Raw genomic sequence first — 12,129 nt, 5'->3', positions numbered from 1 at the left:
CCCCCAGCCCCTGCCAAAGCCCTGTCATCACTGTTAGGCCCAAAGAGAGATGGGGACAGCACTGGCCAAGCAAGTGCTCTTCTAACTAACCACTGAGGACAAGAATTGTAAAGTGTCCTTGGACCCTGCAGCCCTGCCCCCCATCACAAGAGAGGACGCTGTGTCGCTGTCCAGGCAGAATGGAATCCAAGCTGTGCTGGCCAGGCCCCAACCTGGGAACAACTGGCATTGCTGTTGACATCCTTACCATTTGCCACTCCAGGTGTAGCTTGGGCCCTAACACCCTATCATAAAGGGAGCATGGTAGGGCTCCATGGAAGCCAGGTAGGGAAGCAAACATCAGACAAGAGGATGTAAGGAAACCACGTAGGGCAATCCCATAAAGCCCAGGTGATAGGGACTTAAGGAAAATAAAAAAGTAGACAGTGGGAACAAAAGAAATCAGGCAGAAGGGTCTAGGAAAACCAGGTGACAGAGCCCAAAAGACCATAGGCTGTGGGGACCAAATGAAACTAGGCAGTGGGGACTATAGTTTGCTAGGAGGTGGGAACAAATGAAGCCAGGCAAGAGGCCCACAGGATGTGAGAAAAGAACGATATCAAGAGCTCATCCCCTCTGTAGATGTCACCCCCACACCCTGCCTGGACCTCTTTCTCTGTAGCCCCCTTCCCACCCAGGTTGTGGTCCCCTCCCCCAGGCCAGTGGAAACAGCTAGAGCCCCCTCCTCTCTCAGAAGCCTGGGCCGGTTTCAGCCAATGGGCCCCAGCCCCATCCCTGGGACCTCAGGAAGTCCCAGTCCCTCCCACCGGCTGTAGAAGCAGAGGGGCTGTTGGGGAAGGGGGGCGGGGGGGGGGGGGAGAAAGAGAAGAGAGACAGCTTGGCAGGGGGAGCGCGCCGAGCAGCCGCGGGGGGCGGGGGCCGAGAAAGGAGCGGGAAGCTCCGAGGCGGGCTGGCGGGCGGCGCCGGCGGGGGTGTCTCAGCGGCGGCAGTGGGGGTGACAAGTTCTCCGGCCCTGCGGCCGCGCGGCCACTGACCTGGGTCCCCGCGCAGGCGCCCCGTCGGTGCCTCCGGCGCTCCTTGGGTCCGCCCCACAGCCCGCGGGCATCGGGCGCCCGGGGCTGGGGCCCAGGAGGCCCGGGCCGGCCCGGGGGACAGAAGCCCCCCGCAACACCGCGACTCCGGACGGGCGGGCGGGCTAGGGGCCGGCCCGAGCTGTGAGTGAGCGAGCGAGCAAGGCGGCGAGCGGGCCGGGAGGAGGGGAGGAAGGAGCGCGCCACGAGCGAGGCGAGCTAGCAGAGGGAGCGAGTGAGGGACGGCAGGCAGTGAGGTCATCCTTTGAATCTAATTGTCTGAGTCAGGAGGAGATGTGGCACTTGATGCTGGGGGAGGGAGGGGGAAGGGACCCTCTGCTCCGAGCAGCGGCCCCTCCTCACACCCAGGGCCGCTCGGGCCTCCCTTCCCCCGCCCAGGGCGAAGTTGCCTCAGGCCAACTCCGGCGGACCCCAGCCTGTCTCAGGGTTGACTGACCTCTGTAGCCAGGGGAAATCAATAAGCCGTGAGATGTGGGACCCAGTCCCACATCACCCCCCAGAGAGTGGCCACCTTCCTACTCTCTGGGGGTGATGGCGACCCCCACCCAGGCCCAGGTCAAGGTTCCTAAATTTCTAAGGGTAATGGTAGGTGCCCAACCCACCTCCAGGTCACATTCCTGCCCTTTGAGGATAAAGGGGAAACTTCAGCCAGGCTTCCAAGTTACCTTCCGGCACTTTAGGAGCATGGAGCCCCCAATTCTATTCCCTAAGTTACTTCTTGCTCTGGGAATATTAGGGAATCTGGACATTGAACCCCAGCTCACCTTCCGACCCTCTGAGAATAATAGTGCAATGCCACCCAATCTTCCAATTACTGCACTTTGGGGGCATAAGGACCTCCAATTGACCCCAAAGGTCTCCCTATTCTACATGCCCAACTTTTTAAGAGAGGCAAAGACCCAGGCTAGATTACCAGGGTCCCCTAGGGGCTGGGCTGCCCAAGGAACCAGGCTACTCCGTGGTGGGGGGGTGAAGGGGGACAAGATGGGCCCTGGGTCTGTTAGGTATGCACACCCATGCATGCACATATGACCACATGTGCACATGTGTAAACACACAGGGGGTGCGCACCAGGCAGCTGGGGATGCTCACACCAAGGGCCACACACCCCTCCCCTCACCCCCTGGGGGGAGGGGTGATAAATATTTAAGGGCTTTTAGCTCAGAAGGGGCTGAAGCTGGGGGAGGGAGGGGGACCCACGATGCCTGATTAATGGGGTTACGGGCTTGGATCAATCCATCCGCCCGCTGCTCCCTGCTCCCTCCCCCCTCCTCCTCCCTCCCTCAGCCTAATGCGCTTTATCAGGAGACGCTTTTCTGACTTGGCAGCATCGGGTGTTTTAAATAGACCCATTTAGAGCAGGGGTTGGGGGAGAAGGGGGGAAGGGAGACAGAGATTGAGACAGGCTGGGAGACAGAGATGATTCAGGAGAGAGACAAGCCCTGGAAGAGAAACTGGGAGAGGAGAGACAAAAGGAGATGCAGAGACATGGAGATAAGAGATTGAGGATGAGATACCCAAGGAGGCTGATACGGGAGGGGGTAATGGGAGGCCAAGGGGAAGCTGGGGGGTTGCAGAGCAGAAACAAACAAAAAAAGAGACAGAGAGAGAGAGACAGAGAGACAGAGAGAGAGAGAGAGAGGAAAGGAACCACCAGCAGCAGAGAGAAACCCGGAGAGAGGCTCTCTGCAAGGGCTGAGTGCTAGCCTGGGAGACAGCAGATATCTTTATTTCCAAAAACAGTTTTTCATCCACTTTGTTAAATTAAAAAGCTGTTTTTAAAGTGATGCTGGAGGTGCTGTGGAGGGAGGGTGGACAGAACTGCCAAGTCTTCCCTCCCAGCCTCCTCTTTGGGCCCCCACAGAAGCTGCCTAACCCTTAACTAACCCCAGGGGTGTTCTCTAGCTCCCCTGCTCTCTGTGATCCTCTGGGATCTCTAGAGACACAGTCAGGGCATCAGAGCTACTGTTCATTGGCAGGAAGTCCTTCCTGCTGTCTGGCCTCAGTTCCTCCTGCTGCAGGAGCCCAGTCTCTTGCCCAACCACTAGCCTTCTCTTCTCCAGCCCCTGTTCCAACTCAATACGGTGATCCCAATTGTGGGGGGGTGGGATTATGTGCTCATAGAAGTAGCTCACTTTACCATCAAATCATGAGACTCCTCCCAGGTGTGCCCCCTATAAATATTTATTATCTATTGTTGTGTAAATCCGAATTTCTATCAGATACCCTACCCTGTATCCTTAGGTCCTTTGGGAACAGTGGATTGGAAGCTTAACTCTCTACAGCTTTCTGGAGCCTCCCTACTCTTCAGAACCCCACCTCCATTTTAAGTCCCTTTTATGGCCATGTGTCAGCATGGGATACCCCACCCCACCCTCAAAAACATCCCAGTCCTAGTTCTGAAGGGTCAATCAGTCCCCTACTCCTGGGCCGGGAAAATGGCCAGTCTGTTTGGGAGCTGAGATGAAAAGCCGGCTGGCCTTTGTGGGCCTCTGGCGGGTTTTGGACAATAGGCCCTTCCGTTCCGCTCCAGCGCCTCGATTCCTTGGACGCCCCCACCCTGGGCTGCCAATCGGGGGCCTTGGCTGCCCTTAATGAAAGGCAGGGAGAGTCAAGCCCAGCCCCATGGCTGGCCCCAGAAGATTTTGGAATTTCCGACCCCCATCCCATCTACTCCAAGCCCAGCTGCTTCCCCAATCAAGCCAGAGAGATGCTTTTGGGGGCAGAGAGGGAGCCTGACAATGAGACAGAAATATACTCCCACATCCAGGATTCAGCTCTCTTAAGTACAGAACCCAGTTTTCTGACCTGGCTTCGCCCTTGCCTGTGTGACTGCGGGTAAGTCCCTTCCCCTTCGTGGGCCCATCATAGGGGCATGAAAAGCCTCAGAAGGAAGAACAGAGGAAGAGAAGGAAGGGATCTCAGGCCCTCCTTCACGCACATCCCCAAACCTGTAGCCCCATTGCACCAGCCTGATACCCAGAGACAGACCTGCCTCATGTGGGTCCCCAGCACATACCTCTTCACCACTGGCCGTACACTGAGCACATCAATGTCCTCCTTCTCCAGACCAACTCTTTCCAAGACTTCCAAAACCAAGGGGATGGGATGATGTGACAAGGCTGGATTCTAGAAGGGCAAAGGGCACAAATCAGAGGTCACAGAGGACCCACAGGCCTTAGTCCAACTAAGAACTCATTCCATACAATGCCTCTCAGAGAAGGGGAGACTGAGGCAGGCAGCAGGTAAGTGTCTAGAAAAGGGAAAGTTTTTTTTTAATGTTTATTTATTTTTGAAAGAGACAGAGTGTGAGCAGGGAAGGGACCAAGAGAGACAGAGGAGACACAGAATCCGAAGCTGGCTCCAGGCTCTGGGCTGTCGGCACATAGGCCAATGCAGGGCTCAAACTCATGAACTGAGAGATCATGGCCTGAGCTGAAATCGGAGGCTTAACCAACTGAGCCACCCAGGTGCCCCTAGAAAAGGGAAAGTTGAGAATAGTCCAGACTCCCTCCAGCACCCCATGTTGACTCGGATGCTAAACCACAGGGACAAAGGGAAGCCACAAGTGGCCTAACATCACATACAGATACATACTCATATCCACAAACAATCCAAAGTCCCCAGACAACCAATTCACAGGCACAAGTACTTCCACATCACACACTTTTTCACACGCAACCGGCAGGGCAAAAACACCCACCATCATACTATCCTCTTTTCATCACCACTACGATTTATTGAGAATCTGTTATATGCCAGGAACTGTGTCAAGCACTTTATATGCATTATCTCATTTAATCCTCATGACTTCTCCATGAGGTAGGTTCTATTATTATTCCCATTTGACAGTTGAAAAAACAAGGTTCAGGGAAGTTAAGTAACTTGCCTCCGACCATATAGCTGATCAGTTCCAGTGCACAGATTTGAGTCCAAGTCTAGCTCCAAAGCCTTTGTGCTCTACTGGTTTGCCTCTGCAGTTCTCTCTCTTGCCTGCACAATGCCTTTCCCAGTAATAGTAACAGCTAACACTTGTTCCGAGTTCTTAATGAGTCAGGTATCATGATAAGTGCTTAACATACATTTTGTACTGAATCATCAAAACAACTTTAGAGTTAACCCTGTTTCCATTTTACAGATGAGGAAACAGAGGCTCAGAGAACAAAAGCACCTTGCCCAAAATCCCACAAATGGTAGCTGATATCCCACAAATGGTAGCTGATAAGGAAGCCAGCTTTGTATTCAGAGCTGTCTTGAAAGCCACTATTGCTTCAATGGGCTCCAGTCACTCAACAGAAGAGATCCTCAGGATCCAACTACCCCTCCCCCCCCTAAAAAATAGGTCCCAGATGTGTTTGCCAAAGGCATGGTCAGGTGCCTAAACACATACCCATGAGAAAGGGTCATCCATGTCATCCAACCCTGACCGAAGACGCAACCAGACAGAGATGGCCATAAACTAAAATAAGGTGTTAGAGACAGGGTGGCTGGTGATAATAGATACAGACATACCAAGAGATAGGCAAACAGAGGGAGACAGGTTAGAGACAAGAGGCACATCAGGCCAGAGACTAACAGACATTTGGGAAAAGAGACAACAGAGAGAGAGGAAGATACAGGCAGACATGAAAAAACACAAATAAGTACCAACATCAAAAGACACAGACACACATAAGGAGCCCTCTAGGGGCGCCTGACTGCCTCGGTCAGTAGAGCATGCGACTCTTGATCTTGGAGTTGTGAGTTCGAGCCCCATGTTGGGTGTAAAGATTACTTTAAAAAAGAGGGGGGGGCTCCAACCTTCACAAGAAAAAAATTGTGTAAGCAAACAAGGCTCAGGCTGTGCGTGGCTTGTGCGTATGTGTGCGTGCACATGTGTTGGGGGTGCATGCAGAGTCTGTATCGCTACGCACATTACACCAGCTGTTCCAGCAATTTCATCTGATTAATAATAAATGCCCCGTAATTACAGCTGCTCCCCCAGCCCTCTTTCTTGTTTTTTGTCAGCTGCTGCCAGGCCAGCCCCTTATGGACCCCACGGCCCTCTCCATCCTCACCTGCTGCCTTCTAGTAGGCTGAGAGGATACAACCTGATGGAGGAGGCCAGACTCCCATTCTGAGGAGGGAATACCCATCTATCTTAGATTAATGCCTTTCTACCTCCAAGTAAAAGACCATCTCCCTTAGGTCTCACTCGGTACTCTCCCCTATCCTAGGTATAACCTGTGACTCCTAACATGGCCTAGGGGCCCAAGTCTAGGAAGCAAAGAGATAAACTACAAACTCCCCTTGTCCACCCTTTATCACTCACTGGTTGAAAGAAGTCTCCATTCACAAACTTCCCCTAGCTTTGGAACCCCACAGACTCAAAGGAGGAAGGAACTAGTTCAGCGGCCCCCACCACATCATTCCAACCCAGAATCTCTGCCTACTTGTGTATCCTCCTGCTTTGGACACTGGGTGGCTCCGCCTCCATTCCTGAGCGCCACCGCCCCCCCCCCCCCCCAGGTCCACCTCCTTCCAGGCCTCCCACCCTAGCTCTCCAAGGCAGCTCTATCAGAATCAGCTGCGGGTTTGTGCTGATCTGTTTCTAATCGCTGGGGCCTGGTTCACGCTTGCCCCCCCCCCCCCAATATTGATTCCATTATTTGGAGAATCATTGACGTCAGGGAGCTGGATGGGTGCCAAAACCGCCTTCTCTCCGGGCCTGGGCCAGGGCCCAGCCCCCCCCCCCCCATCCCGTGATTTCACAGAGGGGCCCAGAAAGGTCAGCTTACAGGCCAAGGTCACACGGCATCTGCCCTCAGAGGCCAGGCTTTTCTTACCTTTTTGGAACCACTGTGCAGCATCCATCTCCAGGGAAGAGGGGATACACAGATGCCTGGGGGGTCAGAAGTGAGGTGGGGGCCTATAAAAGGGTGTGTACAAGAACCCCACTGGGACTCAGGCTGCAAGGAAGGGCTCTAGGAGGTAGGGATGGGGGCAGTGGCTCAGAAAAGGCTACTTAAGGAAGATTTTTTTTTTCTTTGCCACATATTTTGGAATATCTTGAAGCTGGACTTGAAATGGTTACGACTGACTACTTAATTTATACATCTGATATCAGATGTATATTCAAACTCCCCAGGAAGTAAATTCTCTACAGTGTAAAATAACAGACTACCCTAAATGTTGCCATAATTTGAAGAACTCACACCACTAGTTTTATAAATCTTTGTCCCATATACAACAGAAGCTCTGTCTCTCATGCATCTCCTGCCCATGCTGCCTCAGTTTTCCTATACTCTCCTGGTCTCTTCTGGCTCTGTGTCTATCTTATCAAGATGCAGCCACTGCTACACTAGCCCACACGAGCAACTCCTAGGCTCTGGCTGGACAGGGTATTTTTAGGATCTGAACCCCGTGTTCTCAGACAGACATTAATAACCAATACAGACAGTCTGTGGTGCCCACAGCAGCTAAACAACCTCAGAGCCTAGCCTCAGCAGCTCAGAGATGGGGTCTATTGCCTTAGCTAGAGTCCAAGAAACCAACCTAGAGAGACCAAGGGACACGCTCACAACCACATGAGAAAAGGACTTCTGAAAAATCCTGAAGCTGAGAGGACAGAAGTGACCTCTGACCTCTGCCACAGAATCAGTCATCCCCACCTCCACCCCAGTCGCCCTTAGTCCCAACCTTTTCAAGGAATAAGCTGCCTATCCTCTGCACCCCTTCCCTGAGTGCAAGGAGATCCTTCCTTTAGTCTAGACTACAAATCATTCAGGCGCCTTTCAAGTCAAATAGGGGTAATACAACAGACACTGCTCTGTCTCAAGCCACAAACCCCAGAGAATCCCCTCTCCCACTCAACAATTCATTCCTCAACATTTATTGAGCACCTAATCCGTGTCAGGTACTGTGCTGGCAGTTGAGGATATGGTCCTGCCCGCATGGAGCACTCAGTCTGATGAGAGAGAAAAAGATGCATCACCCTCTTACCAAGGAGTGTTCCAGGTCTGTGCCAGGGGCAGGGTACAGCAGTGAGCAGAGAGACCCAGTCCCCGGGTCCCACAGAGCTCACAGGCAATTACTACGTAACTTTGCTGAGTTTTGTGAGGGGAAATTATAGTGTATAGTGTGGCATACTGACTATCCCAGGTCTGGAAAAACTCCTTCAGGATTGAGGACTCTTCCAATCCTAAACTCCAGGAGCTCTTGCCCTGACCAGATGTCATCATTATAGTCTAGCCTCAGTTCTTCCCATTGTAGCTGTAGCCCCAGCTTCCCAGAGCTAGTTCTGCAAGAAGCAGGGTCTAACTCTTCCCCACATCTGCCCTAGCTCCCCCTTCCACCTCTTGGCCCCCAGAGTTCCTGGCTCTGGTGAACCCCAACCCAGCATGACTCTGTGCTTTGGAGGCTCTCTTTGCCCTCTACAGAGGTAAAGGGGAGTGATGACCTCAGCACCTTCAGCCCACAGGGACCATTGGCCTCCCCAGCCTCTCCCCACAGGAAGCTGGAGCCTGGGTGGGTGTGGTCACCCAGGGCCACAGTTTACACAACTCTCCTCACCCTATGGTGGGACTGGAGGAGGGGTCAGCTCTCTTCTCAGCCTTCTTGCTCTCTGGGACCACCCCCCCCCCCAACCAGGCACACATGGTCCCCCCCCATCTGCATTTCAAAGAAAATCTGCTCCATATGTTTCCATTCATTTACACTTCAACTCACCATGGGGGGGCAGAGACCAGAATGCCAGTCCTTCAAGGCCCCCCCCCCCAGAGGGGGGTGGGGAGCATGTGTCCCCTTCAGGGACAGGGAGCTGATAGAGCTGAGCCATCTGAGCCTGAGGGCCAGATCTGTACTGTTGTCAGTGTGCCCATGGGGTGATTATGCACCTCAGGCAGCCCTAACTTGCTGGCCTCCACAGCAGGAAGATATGTAAGCCCAGCAGTGTCTCCAAGGCAGGTGGAGTCCCAGCATAGTTTACAACCTAACCCAACCCTCCCCCACAGGGTTACTGCTTTTCTGGGGAGTACAGTAGAGATCGCTGGTCATACCATAGAGACAAGGTTAAGAGTTCCATAGACACTCCAGGAGACATTGTGAGATATAACATAACTTGGCCTCTATCCTTCTCCAGCCAAGGCAGAGGAAATAGGAGGGTGGATTTCAGTCCAGTATCCTCCTTTGGCTACCTTCTCACCACAGATCCAGGCTACCATCTCCCTTAGCAGAGATTCAATACCCTGGAAAGGTCAAAGGAGCCAGAGGTCTACCGTCTCACCAAGTCAATCTTGACACTCCTCCCATACTAAGGATGACTGGGATGGGAGAAATGTCTTGGGAAGACACGAGTCTTTTTTCCCCACACCGATTCCCTTACCACAGAAGGAGTACCCAAACTATTTAAGGGGGATATGCTTTCACATGGGGACTCTAAGAGTACATAATCACTCCTGTGCCAAAAAGCCACTCAGATCATCCTACCAATAGCCTTAGTCTCCTTGCAGAAAGAAAGGCAAAAAGGTTTAACTGGGTGAGTGTTTCCCACAACCCTCTCCATCAGTCCACAACCCAAGTGAGTGACACTCCCAAATATGTATCCTCTCTCCTTTCCACCTTTGGAGGGGACATGTCTTGTGGCAGTTGCTGTTCCTTACCCAACTGCCCTGTTCTACACCATAAACCAAAGAAAGCATGGGTGTATTTGACTATGAGTTCACCACAACCCTAGTTTGGGTTTGAATGTGAGCCCCAGAATGGAAGCATAACTGGGTGTGATTCCAAGTGTGAATCCCAGGGCCCCCATGTGAATATATAAAAGTGTAGTGTGAGTCTAAGCCCCAGACAGAAGTGAGTTTAATGTAATCACCAGAGATGCTAGTCTTGAGTGTGAACACTGAACACTGGGTCCCTGAGTGATCCCAGGATGGAAGTGAGAATCTTGCTAGTGTGAATCTCAGTGTGAGCTCCAAGGTAAAAGGATGACTCTATGAACCTCAGTGTCTTGTGTGAATCTTGAGTTCAAATATGAGCCTGAGGTTCCCCATGAGAATCTGAGTGTGAGCCCTTAGTCTTCATGTGACTCCAGCTATGAGCCCCAGAATGTAAGTGTGAATCCAAAATCGAAGTCCAGGGTCTTAGTGTGAATCCAGATGTGAACTCTAGGACCCCAGTGAGATTCTGAGCATGGGCTCTAGGTATCAGTGTAAGTCTATGAGCCTCAGAACAGGAATGAGAATAGAAGTGTCAGCATGAGTCCCAACATGAGTCTGATGTAACCCTACAACTGAAGTGTACAATTGGATATGAGCCCCAGAATTTAAGCGTGAATCTGAGTGTATGCCTATATGCATTTAAGCGTCCCAGTGTGAATCTGACTATGAATTCTAAAGAAGCCCCAGGAAGTCTTGAATGTGTAGTTTAAACTCCTAGTTTTTGTATAAGGTTCAGAGTCCCTCGGAGTATTAACCCTGACGGAATGTGAACCTTAGCTCCATGTCACCAATCCTGACCAGGAACCCCAAGAACCAATCCAGAGGATTTGTGTGGTTTTGACAGTAGAGAGGGAGGCATAGTTTATTGAGACACATAGGCCCTCCACCCCCAAGCCCTGGCTAGCCCTGCAGCCATAGGAATATTCAATTGTTCAAGTCACATTCCTACACAAGCAATGGTATACCATCACACCCAGAGTTAGAACACAAAAATACACTGTTTCAGACGCCCTGGACATACAGCAATTGTCAATGCAAACACACACCCAGCATTTCAAATTCCCACCTCAATGATTACAGCCGCATGAACACCCCCAGTGACACAGACACAAACATACCAAGTATTACAAGCAAAACAACTGGCGTTACAGACCCCATTCCCACAGTGGCATGCAGACACACACCTAGTGTTGCAGACAAGCTGCCAGCCACACAGACACACACAGACACTAATCAAAGAGAGAGCCTAGACAGAAAGAGAAAGAAAATCCTGAATTTTCAACAAGGCGTGAAATAGTCCTGCCCGCCTGAAGCTACTGAAGGGGGGAGGGGGCCAAGGGAGCGAGCGAGCGCGAGAACTAGACGCAGGAGAAGAGGCTCGGGAGAGGAGAGGAGCCGAGGAAGAGAGCTGTCCGTCTGGTGACCTCCCCGCGGCCCAGCCCCCACGCACGGGGAGATACACTACTCGGAACAACACAGGGACACCCAAGCCCACTCACACAGAGCCGCACTGGAGGAGACACACACGGGCTGACTCACAAAGAGACGGGGATACACCACAAGCGGACTCACAAACACACAACAGAGGGGGTCTTACAAAGAGACACTGAAGGAAACCCACTACATGGAGATACAGGCGGACTCACGAGGAAACCACAGGCAGGCTCACACCGAGACACACACACGCGGATTCACACGGACACACATACACTGGCAAACGCGCAACCGTCCGTTCACACCCCTGGGCGCTTTTAAGTCTAGATTTCTGCGGGAGAAGGAATCCGCCTTCGGGCGCGCGGGGGTCACTACGACCCCCCAGTTCCGGAATTTTCCCAGACCCCGCGTGCGCTGCTGAGGGGTGAGAGAGAATAGGGACGCTAGGACAATCCGCCCCGGCCACATCCCCCCAGCCGATTGTCCGCCCCCACCATCACCACGCCCAACCCCCGACGCCCCGGGACGCTGGGGGCCGCTTCTCACGCGCCCCCGCCCCCGAGTTTGCGGGCAAAGTTTCCCTTGAACTTTCCCGTTTCTCTCTTCCCCGGGGTCGCGGGCCCACGCGTGTCCTCTCCCGCTTCCCGCGCGCACGAGGGCCGCGGGTCTGTCGGTCAGCCCGAGGGTCTGAGGGTCCGGCCGCGCGCTGTCCGCCGCGGGGTACTCACCGCGCCCTCGGGCCGCGGGGGCTCCGCGCCTTGCCCTTCGACCACCCCGGGCAGGGAGCGAGGCACGGAGCGCGGAGCTAGCACCGCTGCCGGATCCCGCTGCCGAGCCCCGCGCCGCGCCGGCTGGAGCCGCCGCCTCCGCTGCCGCCGCCGCCGCCCGCTCTGCACCGGCTCCTCGGC

At 53.3% G+C, this 12,129-nt stretch overlaps 1 protein-coding gene across 4 annotated transcripts in view; it reads right to left on the bottom strand.

The window, feature by feature from the left end:
- Positions 1 to 12,129, bottom strand: part of CNTFR (ciliary neurotrophic factor receptor) — a 38,171-nt gene extending 26,042 nt beyond the window's left edge. The window contains exons 1-2 of one of the 4 annotated variants that reach the window (XM_058695058.1): positions 11,950 to 12,064; positions 4,111 to 4,220 (exon numbers count right to left, since the gene is read on the bottom strand). The gene's annotated coding sequence lies outside the window, so the exon portion shown is untranslated. Of the gene's footprint in view, positions 1 to 4,110; positions 4,221 to 11,949 lie in introns of those variants that run through there. The other 3 variants (XM_058695057.1, XM_058695056.1, XM_058695060.1) reach the window with 3 other exon arrangements.

Source organism: Neofelis nebulosa, chromosome 12 (genome assembly GCF_028018385.1).
Source record: "Neofelis nebulosa isolate mNeoNeb1 chromosome 12, mNeoNeb1.pri, whole genome shotgun sequence".
NCBI classification, from domain to species: domain Eukaryota; kingdom Metazoa; phylum Chordata; class Mammalia; order Carnivora; family Felidae; genus Neofelis; species Neofelis nebulosa.
Note: the sequence above shows the minus strand (reverse complement) of the source record. Positions and strands in the feature narration are given on the sequence as shown.